Genomic DNA, 21,498 nt, shown 5'->3' on the forward strand with positions numbered 1-21,498 from the left:
TTCATCACTACTCTGCTTTACCTTTTTCCATAGCCAGAATGTGCTAAGATACATGTCAATTAATATAAACAAACATCCCAGGAATAAGAATACCCCGGGAAGTTATAAAATGTTTTTTGATCTGGAAATAAAAGACTTGGGATCAGATTCATTTTAGCATCCTGAGAAATCTTTATCCAAATGGTATTACTGTAGTCCAACCCGTCTTCAGTTTAAGAGAACTTCTGTTTAGTCTGGTTTTTATCAGGATATTAGCAATATGCAGGACACATATTGCAATAAATTAGCTTTAGGAAATAATTTTTAACTGTAGACAGTTGTATACTTCATATTCATCAGTGATTCAGCTAATATTAAAAATCTGGCTTCAAATACTGGCTCTTTGTGCTAAATATTATTTGTAAATTACATTATTTAAGAAATGGAATACAATTACTGTTTTCAGAAAAATTTCCAAGGACAAATCATTTGCAGTGTAATAGATGGAACAAAGGAGGCCATGTATTATTGAGATCGCTCAGTCTTTAAATTTATTTTGGCTGCTTATAACTTGGGAAAACTTTATCCACTTCAATTGATTTTTTTTTTTAATTGAGTGTCTTCCTCATAGGAGTTATAAATTCTACTGAAATTAAATTTCTGGAATTTGCTTGCTTTCTTAACATATAAGAAAGCACTGTGCATCCACAAAGGCCATTAAGCACACAGTTGTTAAAAACCAAACTTATTGAAACCTTGTAATAACCAAATCAGTCAATGTCAGAATTAACAGGATTGAAACATTTCAGGAACATTTTGCAAAGGATTTGGTAATGTTTAACTAATGAATAGTAAATATAAATAATATATGCTCTGAGACCAAAAGAAAAGAAATCAGGCCTACATTGAAACAACTGGCAGTGAGAAAAACCTTCTTCAGATTTTGAATTGCTCACATTTTTTTCTGTCAAAAATATCATCACCAACAAAATGTTCCTACAAAGCATTTCAATTCTGACAAAGTAGCATTTCCTGGTGGAAGATATTCTAGTCAGAAAAACCTTTCAACACAATGTACTTCAGGGTCAGTCTTTGATTATATGAGAACACAAGGCTCTTTCAAATGTCTCAAATGCAAAATTAGTCCTGCTCGGTGTATGGCTCTGTCCTGAGAGGTGAATTAGTGCAGGGCATTCTCTTGCTGTAAGCTCTTGCTGTAGGAATGGGAAAATCAGAAACATGCTTGCTGAGCCAGGTCAGTTGCTTAGGTGACCAAATCCAGGAAAAAGTCCTTCCCTGGGAAACTATAAATTTGCCTTGGTCTGATCCCAAGGCTTGGCTGGAGCCTTGGCTGGGGCCTTGGCCTGTAACACGGCTTGGGACACATGCACCATTGCAGCTGAAGGCAGCTGGAGGACAGAGCGTGACTAGTGAAGGCCATGTTATAATGCACATGTGCATAATTACAGGTTGAATTAGGATTCCACCTTACCTCTGATGCTCCATAAATTTGAGTTCTTGCCTTTGTAATATTAATATTTTTTGAATTTGTAATTTTTGTTGTATAATTGTATATAGTACATAATTACTCATAATTCATTACTGCACATGCGACTCTGCAGACAATATTTAGACATTAAATCTCAGCTCAGTGATTGAATAGAGGGTACAGTAAAAATAAATATCCATGTATTTTGTAAATATTTGCATAATGAGCTATTTAAATGCAAGAGATTTTAACATATGTAAACAATTGGAAATACTCTATGTGTGTAAGTCTAAAGTGGATGCAAAAATATACACAACCTCTTGTAAAATCATATGATTTAGGAGTCAGACATAGCATACTTTTTAGGGCTTTATGTATGACTATTACAGACTGTAAATACAGTATTAGGAACACATTGCTTGGTAGCAAATTGTATGACTGAAAGCTTTGCATGACAAAAACAATGGAGTAAATGGACATTAACAGCTGTCCAGTTACAGTGAAAGCTCTTTGTGATCTGCAGACTTAAGACATACAAACAGCTACAGGACTCAGCATAATCAATCCCAGTTCACCAACAAGTAACAGAGGAGATAATTTCTCTTTCCTTAGAAAGCTGTCATGTAACATGCTGTGGAACTTCTGCCATAAAAAGTTTGTCCAGCTCAATATGCAGCAGCGCATGCCATGGGAACCGAGAAGCTGCCTCCATCTCCACTGCTTGCTTCTTCTGTTCCTCTCACAGTCTGAGATTTCTGGACCAGTGTGTCAAATGGTACCTTAAAGAAGCTCCACAACTTCAGCTACAGCATAATGTGGCTCAGCATGGTTTTTGCAAAGGAAATATAGCAGCGGAGGATGGAGAGAACAAAACAACTTTCAAAGTGAAAGCTTTTTTTGTGTTAATAACCAGCCTGAGCTAGCTGTCAGGGAGAGAAACAATGAGCATTTTACTTGGTAGCTAGTTGTGCCTTCTGATTAATTACCACCTCTGCTGAAATCAACTTCTGCACTAAAGACCAAGGCAGTTGGATCACATCCACAGTCACACCTCTGTGCTCACAGCTGATTAAAGAAACTGAGTTTCTGAGATCGTTGCTGCCACCTCCCTCAAGCTTCATGACTCAAAGGGACACTGCTACAAGATGCATCCCACCTCCTGTAGAGCACTCTATATGTCTATGGTGGAAGGGTTGAGTAGAAGGTCCCTGCTTTGGTACATCTGGCCAGCATGGCCAAAAGCAGATGGACAAGGGATCTGCTCCCTTCACTGGGACTCATTCTCCCAAAATCTCCTAGGTGCCAGGCCTGTATTAGAGCAGCCACCAATAGCCCCATGTCCAAAGTAGCCAGAGAGCTCAGGGTGGCAGAGACATCCCAGCCACAAACCCATCCCCAGGTGGTACCCCTGCTGCCTCTGCCATGATTCAGGGTACAGAAAGACCACCATCAGTGTCCTAAACATCTATTGCAACATCCCAGGCCCAGGAGCTTCATGCACATGCTGAATTCCTGGCACCTGACCAGTTAATAAATGTTTGAGTCACTGAGGAGCTAATTTAAGATAGTCCACAATAAATGGGTGTGTCAAGTAATTGGCAGACTGAAGAAATGGAAGATAATATGAGATGCCTGGGTGTGGTTGTTTATGTGAGACATAGGGAGCAGTTTTTGACTCAGAGGCTAAGTTATCCAGGCCTGATTTAAGGCTACAGAAACTTAAGTGTGATTTTTGGGGAAGGAAGAAATTAATTTCATTCTCTTCAATGGGACATTTAATTGCAACATTAAACTCAAACACATTTTCATTAGTAATGCTCCCAGTCATGAGGCAGATATGAATTTTTAAAACCTCCCTTTCGAACTCCTACATTGCATTTCAAACATGTTGTGTCCAACTCATGACTAGCCCTGCACCAAAAAAATATTTTCTTCACAGGCATTCCACATGCTCAGAGGAAAAAAAGAGCATTTTCTGAAATGCCACACACAAAAAAGCCATTTGGGTTGTGGGGGAGAGTCTCTCAGTGTGCAAAACACAATTATAGTCATATTTCTTACACCTTGCAACAATCAACCCACAAAGTGAACACTCCTCAGAAATGCTTTTAAGAGATTTTCTACTCACCTGGAATAAAGATAACATTTACACTGCTGTTTCTCCTTGAGCAGCTATTCTTAAAACCAAGTTCTTGACTAACTTATTTCCAAAGGAAACTTGAGCAGCTAAAACCCATGCCTTCTGCAGACCAAGGGAAAAGGACAGTCAGGTGGTATTCCACCCTTTTCTCAGTCTCATAATATGAAATGTTATTATTTTTAAAATTTATTATTAAAATAATCTTTAATTAATACAGGATAATGTTACACATAAAGAAATCTCCCCTTTCTTTTCTTTTCTTTTCTCCACTGCCCATAAAAAGGCTCTGAAATTAAATTATTCTGGTAGAGGAAAGCATTCCAGATTTTCATCACAAACAAATGTGTGAAGAGGAAACGCATTTGACAAAACCTGTATAACAAAAAAATTCCATTGTGTGTCAGACTCTTTTCCGGCCTTTTCTCTTGCTGTCCTTACTTGTATGTCTAGCCTCAGACTAATGCTCCTTTAAGAGTAAAAGGCTAAGGTAGACTCAGCTTCTGTCTGAACACGTGGAAGATGTGTCTGTCCTGACAAACAGTTGTTGGAGTTCAAGATCTCTCGGGCATCTCCTCTCATCTATGGTCTTCTCCTGTACTCCATCAGAGCACCGCATTTACAGGAGTTTGCAGATGTGTAGCTGAACACCTGAATTCATGGTACATTGCACAGGAAAGCTAAAAATTCTGAGCAAACAAAGTCCATCTCATCCCAAAGGCTTCTTCCAAAATACAACTCCACAGAAATGTATGTGCAGAATTAAGCACCAGACTCTTACCTCCTAGCACATTCTCCGGAAGCAAAGGGCAGAGTAGGAGGAAGAGAGGACTTCAGTATGGGGTTGATGGGTATATGAATGGTGTGCATCCACAGATGGCATATGCATGGGCAAGATGTCCTGTACACTTGCAAAGGTGATAGCACCACAAGTAGCCACTTGGATTTGCTCATGTCATCTGCTTTTATTACGGGAAGGCCTCTTACATGGGACAATTTCTTCCCAACATAGGGGCCTCCTGCTCTCACATTAGTTCCTGCCTGCTGCTTCTTCTGTCCTTTCCCCTCCTCACCTCCTTAGGACCTAAGCCCCTGACACTGGGTCCCTCTCCATGTCAGGTGCTAGGCATTGCCTTTTGGGCACTAGTTCAGCAGTGACAGAGGTTTTGAAAGGGTGAACAGGCACCAACTTGCAGAGATGAGCTGTGCTTGTGTCAAAGGTCTCCCATGCAGCTGCACGCTTATGTGCCTTCAGACAGCTGTGCATTAGGGCCAAAGTTCACCTTTCATTGCAAACTTCATTAAGCAGCCATGTAAAAGGCAGTCCACCTACCTTGGCCTCCTATTGCTGCCTCTTTGCACCTTCACCATCACCAGTGGGACTTAAAAGCATTCAACAAATGTTGTCTCTGGGTGGAGAAGCATTCATCTCCACAGGAAAGACACAGCAAAGGGTCCCCACTGACATACCTGAGTTCTGTGGGGCTGGCTTCAAGCAAGTATGTGTCCTCACGTTTTCGAGGACAAGGAAAAGATAGGTTAAAAGCAATCAGACATATAAGCTACTTGTTCAGCAGGTAGGGACTGACAGCTTCCTTGTCGTCTCTGAAGGAAAGGTAGTGCATTTTAGAGGCAAATTATCTGAGTCTGCACTAGCAGCCCTTTATAGTCCAGCAATGGAAGGTCTAATTGAGGCTGTATAATTATCTCCTTGCTATATAAAATGAAATGTGCACTCCCTTGGTGGATAACATTGATGAAAAGCCAGTTGGGGAAAAGGTTGAAATACACAGCAGGATCAATTTTATTTGTAATGGGTTTTACCATTTTGTCTGTACATTTAACAGGCTGAAGCAGGAGGAAATAAATATTATGTTAGCAACTGTGCCATAGAATGAGGTTTTGTTTTTGATTAAAAAAATAAAGTGAAAACAACCATCATTTTATGGCTGTCATAATTTGTTTCACACACATTTTTTCAGTACTAAGGTGTACGAAAATATTTAACTAGTAAATAAAAATGCCTATAAACCTGTAAAGAGATCTTTAGATCTCCCGGACAAAGACTGAAGAATGTGGTTTTATTCTGTGTTGATTGTCTTTTAATACTTACATGAGTCAATATATAAAAAGATAGGTACATATATACAGTTACACATACAATTATGTCTTTATCTATGAATCACTTCCACATAGCAAAAAATGTACTGAAAATATTGATCTCAAACCTTATTATACATTGCTTTGTTTCTTGTTTTATTGATATTAACATATTTTGCCTACACATAAATTCTATTTTGCTGATATTATTACCACATGATGCAAACCGAAATCACAAACCAAGATACAAATTCAGGTTCAAACATCAGTCCTAAATTCTCCCCTTGCAGAGCAGTTTAGATTTCATGCTTAAAGAACCAGAAAGATAAAACCTTAATTAATGCATTTTTTCATTTTAATATATGGAATATATGCATTAAGCTGGAGGCGAGAGAACATAACCCTTTATATGATAGAATATAATTTGATCTCTTAAATATCAGGCATCTATACTATTAATGGTGTAAATAAATAAATAAAGCAAGATGAAGTAAAAATCTGACATGCATCATGTCTAGGGGCCTTGGTTTTGTTTTAAACCTATAAACCTGGGATAAGGATCAAGACTTTTCCACTGAGGTTTTTACCCTGTGGATGTTTATTTTTCTGCAATGTAATTTGATGCTGCTGTTGGTTTTGGCATCAATACATTACAAGTTAAATTTATGTCAGCTCCAACAGATCAACTATCAGATGTTGCTATTAACTTTGACATCAAAATCATTAAGAAATTGCCATCATGTAAATTAATTATCAGAATTGTATTGGCATGAATGCATAATGATATTACTCATGCAAATAATTAAAGAAAATGCACAGTGAAAAATCCATTAGAATAATGGCACAAAATGTCATTATTCTGGCTTCTTGACAAATAGATGCTATTAGTTTTCAGCATAGTGAACTTTAAGGTTAACAGAAAGACTCAGGGAAGTCCAGCACAGGGCTCAAGCCACTCTTATTTATGCCTTTATTTATTCGGTATATAAGACCATAGGAGTGAAAGCTAACTTTTTTTATCTTATCTTTTTACATCACTCTGGAAGAGATTAAAAAAAAACAAACAACAAACTAACAAAAAAACCCACAAAACAAAACAAACAAAACAAACAAAAAACAAAACCAAAACAACCCCCCCAAACAAACAATCAAAAAAACCCAAACAAACCCAAAACCCAAACCCAAAGCAGCAGAACTACTTATGGTACTGTTGTCCAAATATATACGTTCTTTCTTTCTTGCCAATTTCAGGTCTCAAGGGACCTCAGGCATAGCAAAGTTGTTAAATGCTAGGATATTGCTGAGCACAGAGGAGTAACAATTAACACAAAAGTATTTAGGTTATTGCCCTCTGCCCCCTACCCAAAAGGTCATTATTACTGATCAGTGCTCAGGGAGAGAGAGCTGAGAATTATGGTGCATGTGTGTGTTCTCTTAATTTAATGTGTAATGGACTGAGAGCTTTTTCGTCAACAGCAAAAGATTGTCCACTCTAATAGAATAAACATTACTAACGACTCAGTGGTGCATGCCAGCTTACTCATCAGCTGGACACATTTCTTTTAAATGCCTCTCTTCATTCCCTCCCAAGCCAATGGAAGAGCGCTCTCTCTCTCAGTCATGGTTTTGTACTTGATCCAGAAATTATATTTAAGAAATAATGAAAAAAGGCAGTCATTTCTGGGCTTCTTGCCTCCCAGCTCTCATCTTTACTAGACTAAGCACACACCCCAAACCAGAAAGTTCACATCTTAAAGAGAAAATTCAATGTTTTAAACAGTTAAAGCATGGGAGGAAACAGCACTATTCATCTTCCTATAGAAGACCACTCCTAATGATACTCAGAATAAGAGATATATTTCCAGGATATAAGTGGAGGGCTAGGAAACAGAACATCTATGAGCTGTTTGGGGCCCTATCCTTGTTCTTCTGCACATAAATGACTTGCCTTAAATTTTTCCCCATTGCCAAAGTGAGAGCAACAGTGTCAACACAAAGAGAATATAAAGAGATGTGGTAAAGGATCAACAGTCAAAAAACCAAAAGCCACTCCATAAATTAAAACTAGTCAAGCTACCTAAGCACCCATAAACACACAACTCCTAGAAATTTCTCAGAAAATGAGCAGAAGATTCATTTGTGACCTAATGCCCAAAATCTGCAGCTGGATCTGCCAGCATAGACTCCTGCATGTCTGAGGAGTCACTTAAAAATCTCTATTTGGAGCCTCATTGTCACTGCACTCTCTAGTCTTGACATAATGAATCTCAACTCAGAAATGGGACGCGACACTACATGTCACTGGTACCAGAGGTTTTGGTATTGTCTATGTCTCCTGGCAGTACAGTGCTTATTTTCTCTGATTTGCTTTGGGGAGTGGGGAGAGATACAGATCAAAATGCTTTAGGGCAGTCAAGGTTTCTGGGAGCAATTTAGATCAGAATTAACATCAGGGCAGTGGTAAAAGTAATTTTAAAAAAAATACTTGAAAGCTATTTATGGATTTCTTTAAACTTTATAAGTGGCCTTGGAGACAGCTAGCTTTTCAGGTATGCTTTGACTCTTTATGGTGAAACTCAGACATTTTACTTAAACAGTTTGTTTAATGATGCCCTGAGCCTTTTAATTCTGTTTAACAATCCAAGCTTTGCTTCTAATCCATCAAGAGATAGGTCAAACTTGTACCCATAATTTAAAGTTATGTTAATAAGATCTATGACATGTCTTGCAACATTTTATTGATAATATGTAATGTATTATAAGTATCATGATCTTGCAGAGCTGCTGTCACTCGGGGATTTTGCGCATAAGGTATTACATCTCCAAAGCATGCTGCTGAAGTGAAAAAGGACTTTAAATAAATAGGCTGGCACAATTCTACCTTCAAAGGGACAGTCTATAAATTCACAAAAAAGATTTACTGTGAAACTCAAGCCTGAATCAACACAGGACTTACTCTGTGTAACTAAGAAGGGACATGCCACGTGGTAGGGTGTTTATAGTGTAATGCAGAGGTTGTTTTTCAGGCACATTTTTTTCCTTCTCTAATTACACTGATTGACACCTCCTATTTACAATCACAGATCCACACCGAGAATAACTGCAGTAATTGCTACATGATAAATTCATGTAAGGAAAATATTGAGTGTCTATTTAGTGCTTTTTAATGTCATTTAGCAACTGGGGAAAAAATATGGCAACAATAGCATCATGTGACTTCATCAATTCTCCATGCAACAAGGCAAAGCTGCTTCTACACTACATCTGTAAGATCTCAGAGATACGGCAGTTGCATCTGGATTAGAATGAACATCTGTCAACGCACTAACTAACTTATAGTTTATGGCCATGCTTACTTGTGTGAGTTTACCATGTACTGCAGGTGATATTTTTCACTCCCCTGCTGTTTGTTGATGGTATAAAACCTTCCTGGGAAAGGGCAGATGATACATTACTTTGGGAGGAATAACACCCTGAAGAGATAGTCTTTGCAACATCATCTGAAGATGTAATTCATTCCAGGAGTTGCTTCTTCTCCACCCAAAAGTTTAGCAACACAATCTACTAAGAATCAGCTTGGTTTTTTTCCTATACACAGAAAAAAATTAAAATTACAAGTAGTACAGGTTACATTTATCCAGTTAATTCTAGCTTTACAGGGGTTAGAACCCCTTAAAATACAACCCTCTCCAAAGAGTTAATCCATGTCTCTGTTATGGCACCAACATGTGTTTTTGTTGTTGTATGATCAGCAGAAATTCTGGCTCAAGTCACCCACCCTCAGAACTGTCCCTGACTTTCAGAGGTCAGGATCATGTTACCTCTCATCTTCTTCAATATGAGTAAAGGAAATGTGTTCTTTCCAGCTACTTTGATCTCTGCCTACAGAACTGTTGTTTGACATGTAAGGGTGTAATAAGAATGTGATCTGCTAACCAAAGATACAGCAAAATCAAATGTTACACCCTGCAATATGAATGCAACTCATCAGTCCTGTTTAAAACCAGAACAGAAACACACAGCCCAGTGTTTAGGCAGGTGGAAGAGAAAGATGCATAGTGTGTCTGCCCTTCAGAAATACTTCCTGCAGTTTTAGCTAGCGTAACTGGGAGATTTCTGTTGCAGGGTTGCTTTGGAGAGCAACACTTCACTGGCTTTTTCTAAGAGGCAAATTATCATTTGCTACTAACTGAAGAGAAGGGCTTACGGACAAGTGCTCAGAGTGGCACGTTAAGAACTGCATGTCCTTAGTCCTGCTGCCTGCTCAGCTCTGCACCTTAAGTCTTTAGGCAAACAATTGTAACCCTTCTTCATCTGAGACTACAAACCTGTGAAGCAGTCAGTCCCACAGGAGTGCTGAATTTAAATACATATTTTTAAAGAGCTTTGAGATTCGCAGGCACACCTTACTCTATAACAGTAGATATCTTCTAGCCAAGCTCATGAGCTGTGAGGTATCAAGAAGAAGAGCTAACACTGAAGAGCTCATGTCTGTAGTGCTGGGAACTTCTACAATCACAGTTTATTCTTTCATTTAACCTCTCCAAATACACAGAAGGTGTCATGCATCCTCACAGCTGTTCCTATGCTCATGCTCTCCCAAAGCAATCACTGATCTTAAGTGAGAGCTTGGCTGCCTCGAGTTGACCCAGACAGGCCCAGGGCCTTATGATGTTTTGTGTGAAATGGGGACGGAAGCAACTTGTGGGCTGTTAGAAGCAACTGCTGGATCTGGCGCTCCTTTGGACTTACTTCTTTACCGTGATTTTTCTCTATCCAAACATGCTCGCTCTTCTCATTTCATTTTGCATGACCGCTACCCTATTCAAGCAGATTTTGAAGAAGTGCACTTGAAGTGGTAAGTCTGGCTGTGCTGCAGAGCAGCTGGGGTAGATCCCTCCAGCCCCTCTCATCTCCCCCTTATACTGCAGCATGAAAGTGGGTTAACAGGCCCCTTATAATGGTGACTTCATCCATCTCACAGCTCCTTTCACCACAGCCCTGATGCTTGTTCCATCCTTCGCCTCAGCTCTCCTCCACGTGATTTCAGCACAGGAGCAACATCCACCACGTGCATTCAGGAATCCTGGCTGCCTGGTCATGCTGAAGGGATGGGAGGGGATGGGAAACAGGATGCCCAGCAGCAAAGGTCTCCTCATTTTAGACAAAAGGATCCTGATTTACACAATCAGAGACAAAAGCACAATCAGCCCTGCTTTGACTAATTGCAGTTGAAATGGTAAGGAGCTATCAATGCAGCAGCCAGGAGAGCTTAAAACTAAAAATAACCTGCAGGAGGGGATGAGAGGATGAGTCTTTGAAAAAACTTTTCTGAAATGAAACAGGAATCTAGGGAAAGCTTTTCTCTCCTCTCCTCACTCTCCCAGTCTGTGCAGTGAAATGGGAGTTCTTGCTTTCCCTCTCTGAATAAAAGTGCTGCTCGCATCCTTGGTATGAACAGCTGGGACCATCCTGCTATCACCTCCCTGTGCTTCCTCACCACTTTAAAATTAGCATCACTGTGATCAGGCAGCAGCGGAAGAAATATTCACCCACTGCTTGCCATGGAGTCTGGAGCTGATCATTAAAACAGCACCTGCCTCCAGGAGCTGGGGAGTTTGCAACGCCCCATATCTCCAGCAGCTCGGGGCTGGGATTTGCTGTATGAGCAGAAGGCTTTCACCCACCAGAGAGCTCCTGCCACTGCTGGCACCACGTCATGTCTGCCAGAGCTGGCTCCCATTCTTGGTGTGAAGCAGTCAGGGAGGCAGAAGTGACTCTATAGTCATAAATAGCAGAGCCAGTCTGAGCTGAGGAAGATGATTCAATGAGATATTTTGGTTGCATTTTTATGAAGGCAGCAAGACTCTCTAGAGAAGTTATTTTTAGTGGACTGAGACCCATGATACTCATCAGAAGGCACAGACACTGCCAGTGCAGAAAACATGTAGAGTAAAACCATCCTGAGGGTGTATCCTGACTAGGTGGTAACTGCAAGTCACAGAAAAGCTTCTTGTAAATTCTCAGCTCCAGCAACTTCCCAAAGCAAATTTCACAAAGAGACCTCAGCAACACGAAATGTCCATTCAGCCCTTCCTGGCTCATCCTGATAAATGCTTCGTTTCTGGTTTAACAACAAATTGAAATTGATTAAGCCAGCATTGATATTGTCCTACAAGGTACAGAGAAGCTGAACTCATTTGGGATAAATCCCAAGAAAGAGCAACGTGTATGTATGCAAACAGACACACCATTTAAAATAGATTCATCTGGGATGCATAAAACCTGAAAAATGTTCATTAGGACTGGAAAAGGAAACACTATTAATCAGCTCTAGGCTTCTTATTACTCAGTGGAAGAAAACTTCAGTTGGATAATTTTTTTTTTAAACACACATGAACCCTTAAAATTCTCATTGGAAGAATTAGCCAGTTAACTTTCTGTAAATATGAGAGGCAAATGAAAGGGATTGGGGGCCAGATTATTATTTTTTTTAGTTTGCATTCAACAGGAGAAAGATTTATGCATGAGATGCAAATTGCTATGTGTTATTTACACATCTGAAGAAAAACAAATCTTGAATGTAAATGCTTAGAGGGCATATTTTTAAATATGAAAGTGGTAAAATTATTAAAATGTTTATAACTCCCACACTGTTTAAAAGAGATTAAATTGGGGGAAAATGAGTCCTTTTATTTAAATTATAGAGTCCTCCCTAAATATTAGGGCAGAAATCAAATACAAAGGTCCACGTGTTTCCATTCTTGAGAGTCTTTTAGAGTAACCTTGCAGTTGGTCCTATCCAGAGTATCCCACTGGGTTAGCAACTGCAGAGAACAATGGCCAGTTATAGCCTTTCTGTTTCTGTCTCGAAATACTATACATTTCTTCAGACAATTAAGAAACAAAAATACATTTTAAAAACAAGTACACTCCACAAGCAGTCCAGTTTGGATAGTGGGTTACATGCAACTTGCAGCTGAACACTCCTGAGAATGAGGTGAATAGCACTGAAGCCTGCAATGAATGAGCAAACAAAGCTAAAAGACCTGAAAGAAAATGGCAAGAATGTGAAAAAGATAAGAGCAAGTGATGGCACCTAGAACACACAGCATTGGTTAATTAATCCATATACACTGAACTGTGCATTTTCCAGTTCTCTTTGGAAAATTTAAAGGACCTCTGTTATCCTAGCACTGCTCAATCTTTCATGTATTCATTTCTAGAGGTAAAAAGCTATTATTTATGTTCTTACCAAGAGAAAATAAAGGTAATAAGATCTGGGTTATCAAATCCATTTATATGCTTGACTCCTGTCAGCTTCTAAAACCCTTGATTATCTGCATCGAAGACTCATGTCCTTGCCACTTTTGAAAAAGCAACTTGTCAGGAATGAGGTCAACACAGAATATGAAACTTGGAGAAAAGAACAAGAGTTATACGACCCTCCTGACGATGAGACCTCCGTGTGAAGTTACGGAGAACATTGGATTTAGTTGTTTTTATGGTTCTAAAGCAGAGTTTACTGTTTTATGGTATTTTCCCTGTATTGTACCCTGAAAATTGCTTTAGAAAAATTCCCTAGTTCTCTGTACCCTCAAACCCCCCTTTCCTGATTGGTCGACACTTGTTGCATTGCAGTGTTACCTTTTATGGCCATCTTCTCCCTTAAATGGATTGTTACCACCCCTGTTTTCCCTGGTTTGGTTGTATTTTGCATACTCCGCCCTTTTCCCTCTCTTTCTTCCAGCAAGTTCTCTCCCTGACATTATATAAGCCAGAACTCCCCTAATAAAGAGGCCATTCTCCTTAACCCTAACCCTGAGTGTGGCTTACCCTCTTTCCTACGGGATCATGTCAGCAACTCACAATGCTGTCAACCTGAGAGCCTCAAAAGCTGTAAGACTAGACTCCACAAGCTGAAAAATAACCATGGAATTGCCATTTTAGCTTTCTTTTTGACATTGTGAAATCTGGATGGAGGTTGCTCTTTTCCTTCAGCTGCCCTATAAGAGGTGCATCTTAGAGTCATCTTTCTTTGCTCACAGCACATCTCACCAGTAGGAATGCTAGAGCAAGACCTGAGCACACTAAAACAAGTGTTCTTTTAATACAGGCCAGTGACTGCCTACAGCAATTGCTCTCAGGTAGCTCTGCCCACCACCAGAAAGAAATCAGTGGCAGTCCAAGATGTGTCATGCAGAAGGGGCCTTGCAGGTTCCTGTTTCACAAACAATCAAAACATTCATATAGAACACCAAAAATTCAGCAGAGGGCTTAGAGATGGAGTGAGGTACATTTCCTACCCATTAAATTAGGCAAGAGAATTTCTAGTCTGATTAAGAGTAGTCAAAATGAAAGACAAACCCAACCATTAGTCATAATCACTTACTTTTTGAATGTCAGTTTGTAAACAACTAAAGCCAAGTGAGAAAGCATCCACTTTTGTAGCCAAAGACTTATAGCAGGTTTATGTGGTTGTGGTTTTTATGGCTATCCACATGGTTAATTCATATCGGGTTTTTGTTGATCTTTTAATATTTATGTCCAGATGCCACTGTAAGCTTCCAGATGTTTTTGCACAGACATCAAAAATGTTTACATAGCAATTACCAAAAGAAAGTTTGAGGCATTTTCAAAGGACTGAGAATGACAAAAGACAAAGTGGGTTTTGTTGCTGAAAGATTTCATTTTCTCATTTTTCTTTCTATATTTTATCTATATTTTATTTTATTATTATTATTTCTTTATAGACCATTTGTCAGTCTATTAACCAAAAGTGGAACCCAGTCCATCCACTTGGAGTGTCCTATTTAGGCACTGTCTCTGAAAATTTTAGGTTTCTGATGCCAGATGATGCCTACATTTTCTAGCAAGTACAAATAAATAGATACCTTCACAGGTCTCCAGAGGGTACTAGCCATATAATTTAATCTCCCCTTCAGTCTCCACTGACCACAGAAGACTCTAGATATTCCTGAGGTTTAAGCCACACATATTTCTCTGCAATAGAGAGAAGACTGCAGGAGCAGGAGCTGTTATGTGCCTGCTGCCCTTTTGGGTTCAGTCCTAAAGCAGCAGGGCTCTGCCTTCCTGCCTGGTGTCACAGCATGGTCCTTCAGGAAACTTCACAGACATCCCTGGGGAAGGAGATGGAAGCAAGCTGCCTATCCATCTCTGCTCCAATGTATCACAGCTCTGGCTCAGAGAAAAATGCCTGTTGCACCAGAGCATCTACTTCCAAGAACAGATATGAAACTAAAAGAGAGCTGTTGTAGTGCATTCAGTCTAATAAGGAAATTATCTAACACTTGCAAGTGTCTGCAGGGAAAGAACTCCAAGGAAGTCAGCTCTGGACTGCAGACAGGCCTTCTAGATGAGATACAGACAGTCTAAGTGGGAGTTAGGTGAGCTTAAACTCTTCAAGTTATCTGTGTTCTGGCAATCATAAAACAACCTCATGATTCCCCATGTTTCTGTATTTTGTTGGGGAAAACAAAAAACACCTAAAAGCAAATATAATCCAAATATCAGGCATGGAGAAAAAGAAACAAAATGTACCTTACTGTTGATAATGATATCATATGCTAAAACAACAGAGTGAAAAAAGAGCTTTGTTTAGAGTGAGATGATGACACAAGGAGGTGATTTATTTAGCACCAACATTCAAAGTGATAGTCCAGCTGCAGAGTTCAGTTGTTTCTGGGAGAGAAAACAGACAGTTTTGCTCTTTATGCACTCTGAGTGTTTGCTGCAGTACATATTTTGGTCCCACAAGAGTTTTGCCAGTGAGTTCAATGGGGCCAAGATTTTCCTTTGGCTAGAAGCAGGTGGCCAGGCTAGCAGCAGCAGCAGCAGCAGCTTCAGCCAACCACACTGCTCTTGTGAACTGGAGTGTCTCTGGATTTGCTCATAGAGCTCTGCAGAGACAGAGGTGGGTGGCAAACATGATTGCATGACTTATATTTGTATTTAGTCAGCTACAGTTACACCACAAAGTACTTAGGGAGGGATTTTTCACTGAGAAATAAATATTAAAGTGTGAGAGTGTTCGTCAATATTTTCTGTTAATTGACCAAGGATTGGAAGCATATATCTACATCCCAGACAGCACTGTGAAGTAGAGATAGCCAACTGCTTTAAACTGGCTTAGATACCAGAAGAAATACGCCTGCAGCAGCATTATTTCAAACTACCACTTAGTCAGAAGTAGCTCAGGCATCTCCCTTGGTTACCTTGTAACCTGCAGTATATTCTGATACTATGATGTGGAGAGAAATTGCAGAGAGCAAAGAGATGGGAAAACATAAGATAAATTTTAAATTATTTTTCAGAAAAATATATCAGAACTTGCTAGAGAAATTATTTTCTAAGGACATCTTGCCTAGCCTCAGCTCTACTCTTTAGCACAAAAATTATGTTAAAAAAAAAAAAAGAATTATTCTCGTTAGCATCAGGAAATCCACGTAGCCATTATTCAGCATGGTTACTGTCAGATGTCTTCTCAAGTCCATAAAACCAAACACAAAGACCTCTAAATGCAATCTGCAACCTTTAAAAGGCAAGACAAAACTAAAGAACATCTGAAAACTGTGTGTCAGGTCTTTAGCTGCTGAGAATCACTGTAGTTTCCTTGCTTCTAGTTGAGCAAAGCTCACACACATCAGCCAGAAAAAGCTGTACTGAGTTGCAATAGTCATTGTGTTCATTGGAATAAAGGAAGCTCCTTGCAAGCCCTCCTGGAACTGGTGATTCGCAGGCCAGTCAGGTGGCTTACCTATGTGATCTACTCCCAAATTTATAGACTTCGTCTTACAAACATAGCCACTCCTGGAAGCTGCTAGTAGTAGTATTGTAGTCACTGCCAGCACTGACCATAAAACTCCATTTTATGATTCTCAGCAGCAGAACCACCTATTCACCTTTGGTTGCTTGTCATTTGCTAATGATTAGTTCAGAGTCTAGAGAACACTTCTTTCCAATAGCACCGGATTGGAGCAAAGTATGTTCTTGTCTCTGTTTATTAGAATTATTTTTTTATCTTCCCTTGAAATATCAGGATTTGATCACTGTCAGGGACTGATTAATGAGCAAGATGGACTTTAGATGTCCTCTGGGCAGGCAATTCTTATGACTCATTTACAGTGGCGACATCTGTTTGCATCCTACTTTAAAGGTCCATTTCATCACAGAGTAGTATGGTCCTGGCATGGTCCTGGAAATCTATATTTGTCATATGGGAAGCAAGACAAAACCTATTCAGACTGCCCAAGGAAGTAATAGAGTTTAATAGTGAACAGGGTGGTAGTGCTAGGTTAACTATGCTATGATTCTATATATGACTACTCTGCCTGCTTTGGTCTTGCCCAGTGCTCCCAACTTGTCATGGCAAATAGTTTGACTAAGGCTCAAAAAAAGAGCATGTGCACTTGCAGAAAGTCTACAAAATCATGGGAGTGGTTCATTTAGTGATGTTTTCTTCCTTTGTTTTATAGTATTTCTGATAACAAACAGGGTTTAGCAATGAAAAATAAGTTGCATTATAACGTCGGTAACCACAGCATTAAAGTGACTGGAGCTCCTTTAAACAAAAGACACCAAGGAGGTATGGGCTCATTTGTAACTGTGCACCAGGACTACCCCAACTCTTCCTCCCCTTTGACTATGCCAATTCTGGTCGAGCGGGTGGTGATAAAGGAGGCTGGGGTGTACAGGGTCTGGTGCAATAAAGCTGCCTGGAGTGTCACATGAAAGAAGAGAGCCACACCTCTAGGCTGCAGTTGAGAATCAGGTCTCTTTTAGTCAGGAGTTTGTCCAGCTGTATCAAACATTGGAGTCTGTCTTCTGTGCTGTGACCCTCAGGAGTCAGTCATCTGCATGGAGCCCTTGGAGTATGGCTCAGGGGAGGGACCACAGTGAGATACTGTGCAAATGACAGACGTATAGCCCAGGGCACAGCTGGTCAACGGGAAAGGGACTATGCAGCCCTCTGTTACAGCCCTGTGTGGTTTATCTCTCATTTTCTTACAGGTCCAAAAAAGACATTTTACAACATTGAAAAAAAGAAAAAAAAAAGGGGAGGGGGATAAAAAATAACTTTAATTGCAAATAGTGGCATAAAACCTGTGGCATTCAGTCAGCCTTTTTCTATCAGGTAGTAACTTAACTGGCTGTTTTTAAAAACTATTGCCTTGCCCTGTTAGACTCAATACCTGTCACTTGATTAATGTGCTGGTGTCTTATTAACTGCAGTGTTAGAGGAGCTTCTGTAATCATCACCACGCCCCTTCTCTCACCCCTTTTGTAAAAACCTCATGTCGATATTGCTGCTCTGATTGGAAGGTACTGCACTTTCCGGCTAAACATCATAAAGAGCAAAGAATTACCATTTCCATGTAATCCAGCCCATAAATCAACTCTCATGTTTTGTTCTGAGGATGGTGAGGGTCTCTGCAAGTGCTGCCTGCATTCACATTTACAAGACAGGCTGTCTCCAGAAAGAAGAAAGGAAAAAAAAGGCGGAGGGGAATCAGAATGGCTCAATCGTTCCAGCATCTGATTGATCTTATCTGGACCTCCCTTGCTGCAACAATAATTTGAGACTGTTGAAAATTGCCACCTTATCTGATTGGTGGTCTTACCAGCTGCTATTTTATCGGGGCCCAGCTGGATGAGGAAAGCAGGATGTGGCATGACCTTGGTATCTCAGTGCCTGACTTCAATATCTAATCAGTCAGATGTCTCGCTGAGGCCACCTCGGGATGTTGTGCATATCCCCTCCAGCACCAATTCATTCAAAAGATGTTTGCTTCACACTGGTGTTAGCCCCCAGCACACACACACACAGAGCACATCCCAGCACATCACTGCCCTGCCTGACAGTGCTGCAGCACCTGAAGTTAAGATGCTTTTTGTAAAGCTTTGGCAGCCTTTCTCCTGAAAAGCTTAGTTTGCAGGACTGCACACAGTCAGCAACATTTCAGCATCCTGCTGGCGTTGCAGCCAAAGCAAGACAAGTCCTCCAAACTCATTTCATTAGTTTCATATAAGCTATACAGTACATATCCATCAGTGTAGTGAATGTTACCAGTAGAGCGGTGCACCACAGACAGTGCCCCATAGATGGTAATAGGAAGAAAATGAGTTTTGTTGCTTCAGACTGGAAGTTGCAGGGCAAGATTTTTACCCTAGGTCTAATAGCCATTAGCTGCATATCTGGGGAAAGCATTCCACCTCTCTGAATTCAGATACAGACAGCAGATTACACTTTCAAGAACCCCATTGTGGCAGGATTATAGTGTCTGTTAGCTCTGGGGCTTTCCCTTGGTGCTGAATTCTCCTATTCCATTGGAGGAGCAGGGTGCCTGCATAGCACCTGCAATTCTCTGCCCGAGGGAAGAGTAAGTGGAACCATGTTCTGGCGATCACCAGTCCTGCTCTTCCTTTTCTCCTTCATGCTGTGTCTGGAGAAGAGTCTCCACACACCCTGAAAAGCTCCTGCAGGAAGATATACTCTTTGGGGCAGGTCCCTGGGACACAGATGCCTCCTTCTCCCTTGACTCGGAGTGGATGTTGCTCAAGGAAGTAACTCTCAGAAGAGCAGTGATTGCCATAGCTCTGTGCTGCCCTGTTCAACAAGTACAGTATGAACAGCATGCTGGGGGAGAAGTCTGGGCTTGACTCACCTGAGATATCAGTAGACCAACAAGGGACAAGATAGCAAGAAGCAATACCTGAAGTACAGAGAAATTAACCATCCAAGGAAGATGAGAGTGCTCTAGCATGTCATTTCTGGGGGAAAAAAAAAAGATTTTTAGTTTCTGATTCAATTTATGACTTAATTCCTTTATGCATGTACATTTATTATATAGATTTTTTTAAAAGGCTGAAATTCAAATCAAAGATTTCAATTCTTTTAAGCCTTTGGTATGACCCTAATTTTCTTTTTTTTTTTTTACCCACCCCTGGAAATTACTGTGGGGTTTTCTGTTTGTTCCTGTTATGTTTAACATAATTTAATGCAGAATTTCTCATAAAACAGCAACTTCCTTCCCAACTAGCTCTGTTTATCACCTCTGCTACATGCAATGACTGCTAACAGGGGTCTCAGACATGCTCTTTGCACACCAGGACCAGGCACAAACCCTGGTGTTTCTGCACAGAGGAAGTATGAGAAAAAGGTGGCAGTTTTACGCCAAAAGAAGCCACTCACAAGCTCTTATTCTGGGGGTAAATTTCCCTGTGCAGTGAGCAGGGGAGCCCACTAGTCCATCAGGCAAAATGATGGACTAGTGCAGTCTCTGGCCAAGTCTTGGTTTGCTGTTGCTGTTCCAAACAGAACATTGAATTGTGTGATGTCCGTGGCCACCTTGGTATTAAACGTTCAGAGACCTACATAAGTCTTTTCAGGAGGTGCAAAGTTTATTTTCAATGCTGGTATAATTTTCTCCCTTGTTCCTTAAGTAATAATAATAATAATAATGCTAAGAAGAAGATAAGAATTTCCTATGTGTTTTTGTTCTGTTTGGGCTTTGCTTCTGGTGTGGTTGAGAAGACTCACAGGGTTTGCTGTCTCCTAAAGCCAAATCTAAACACTTTAAAGAAAGAGAATCATTACATATATTTTGACAAATAAAGAATATTTCATATGTTTGGAGTCATATTGTTTACTAAAATAAACAGTGTGACAATACTTGTGGCTTGGAATGGCAAACTTATCATGGAGGGCTGCCCACTGCCCCCTAGCTGCACAGAACACACCTCTGGACAGCATTCCTGCAACTCATGAGGACATTGCAGCAAATTCCAGTCCAAATAAAGCCACAGAACAGATAAGCAATTCCATCTCAACACACACAGATGTATATGCACAAAAATGTCCTCATATCAGGACCTAGATAATGCAGCCGAGAATGCAGCCAAGTGCATCTTACTTGACTGACAATATGTAACAGATTGCCTTAGCGTATTCTTCAGGAGAAGCAAAACATACAATTAAATAAAACTCGTTATTAAAAGCAACCCCCTCCCCCCTGAAAATAGATGTCAAACTCTGACTAGATAAATGTGGTATTTCAGGTGGAAAATTGAATGGACTTAATAGGAGTAATATGAACAGTTGGTCCTGGAAAAGCTTATAAACTGTAAATATTGCTCACTGCCGATGCTAACACAATGATGAATGTGTCAAAATATTAGTATCAAAAGACTGCTGGAATAGATTTGCAATGTTGTGGAAAGCGTGAAGGGAGGTAGCTGTCCTTCCCGTGGCTTTATATTAATTTCTGGCTACTGGCTGATAGCAGGGGCCATGAGCACTATAATTAGATTTTGGAAATGTATATAGGGAGGAGGAAATGGAATAATTAAGGTAAGCTATCAGATGCCTCTCCTCATCCTTTTTAAACAAGTCAGAAATATACCCTGCACTCGTTCAGCATGCAACCTTCAAGGGGAATGGTGTCAGACACTGTAATTGGTAGAACTTGAATGCTGCTGTACTGGTGCCCCTTTTTTAAGGAAACCTATTTTCCACACCAAAATTGATCCGGAGAGGTTGTTATCTCATAATGCATACCTAGAGAGGTACTGTGAGGCCTGAGGGTAGGGAATAGCAGGGCACTTCACAGCCTCAGTGCTGCATCCTCTCCGGGGGAACTTGCTGCTGAGGCACAGGCTATGTGGTAAAATATATGTGTATGTATGTGGAGAGTTTGCAGTTTCCTTTAAAACGCATGGGTGAGGCAGTAAAAGTGTGCTAATGGGATGATATCTGGCAAGGTCTGACAACTGA

At 40.2% G+C, this 21,498-nt stretch overlaps 1 long non-coding RNA gene across 2 annotated transcripts in view; it reads right to left on the reverse strand.

The window, feature by feature from the left end:
• LOC135411440 (uncharacterized) overlaps window positions 1-21,498 on the reverse strand; it is a 37,652-nt gene that overhangs the window by 13,250 nt on the left and 2,904 nt on the right. For both annotated transcript variants that reach the window (XR_010429155.1, XR_010429156.1), the window contains exon 2: window positions 19,391-19,496. This is a non-coding gene — a long non-coding RNA (uncharacterized LOC135411440). The remainder of the gene's footprint in view (window positions 1-19,390; window positions 19,497-21,498) is intronic.

The sequence above is a fragment of the Pseudopipra pipra genome, chromosome 3 (assembly GCF_036250125.1).
Source record: "Pseudopipra pipra isolate bDixPip1 chromosome 3, bDixPip1.hap1, whole genome shotgun sequence".
NCBI lineage: Eukaryota > Metazoa > Chordata > Aves > Passeriformes > Pipridae > Pseudopipra > Pseudopipra pipra.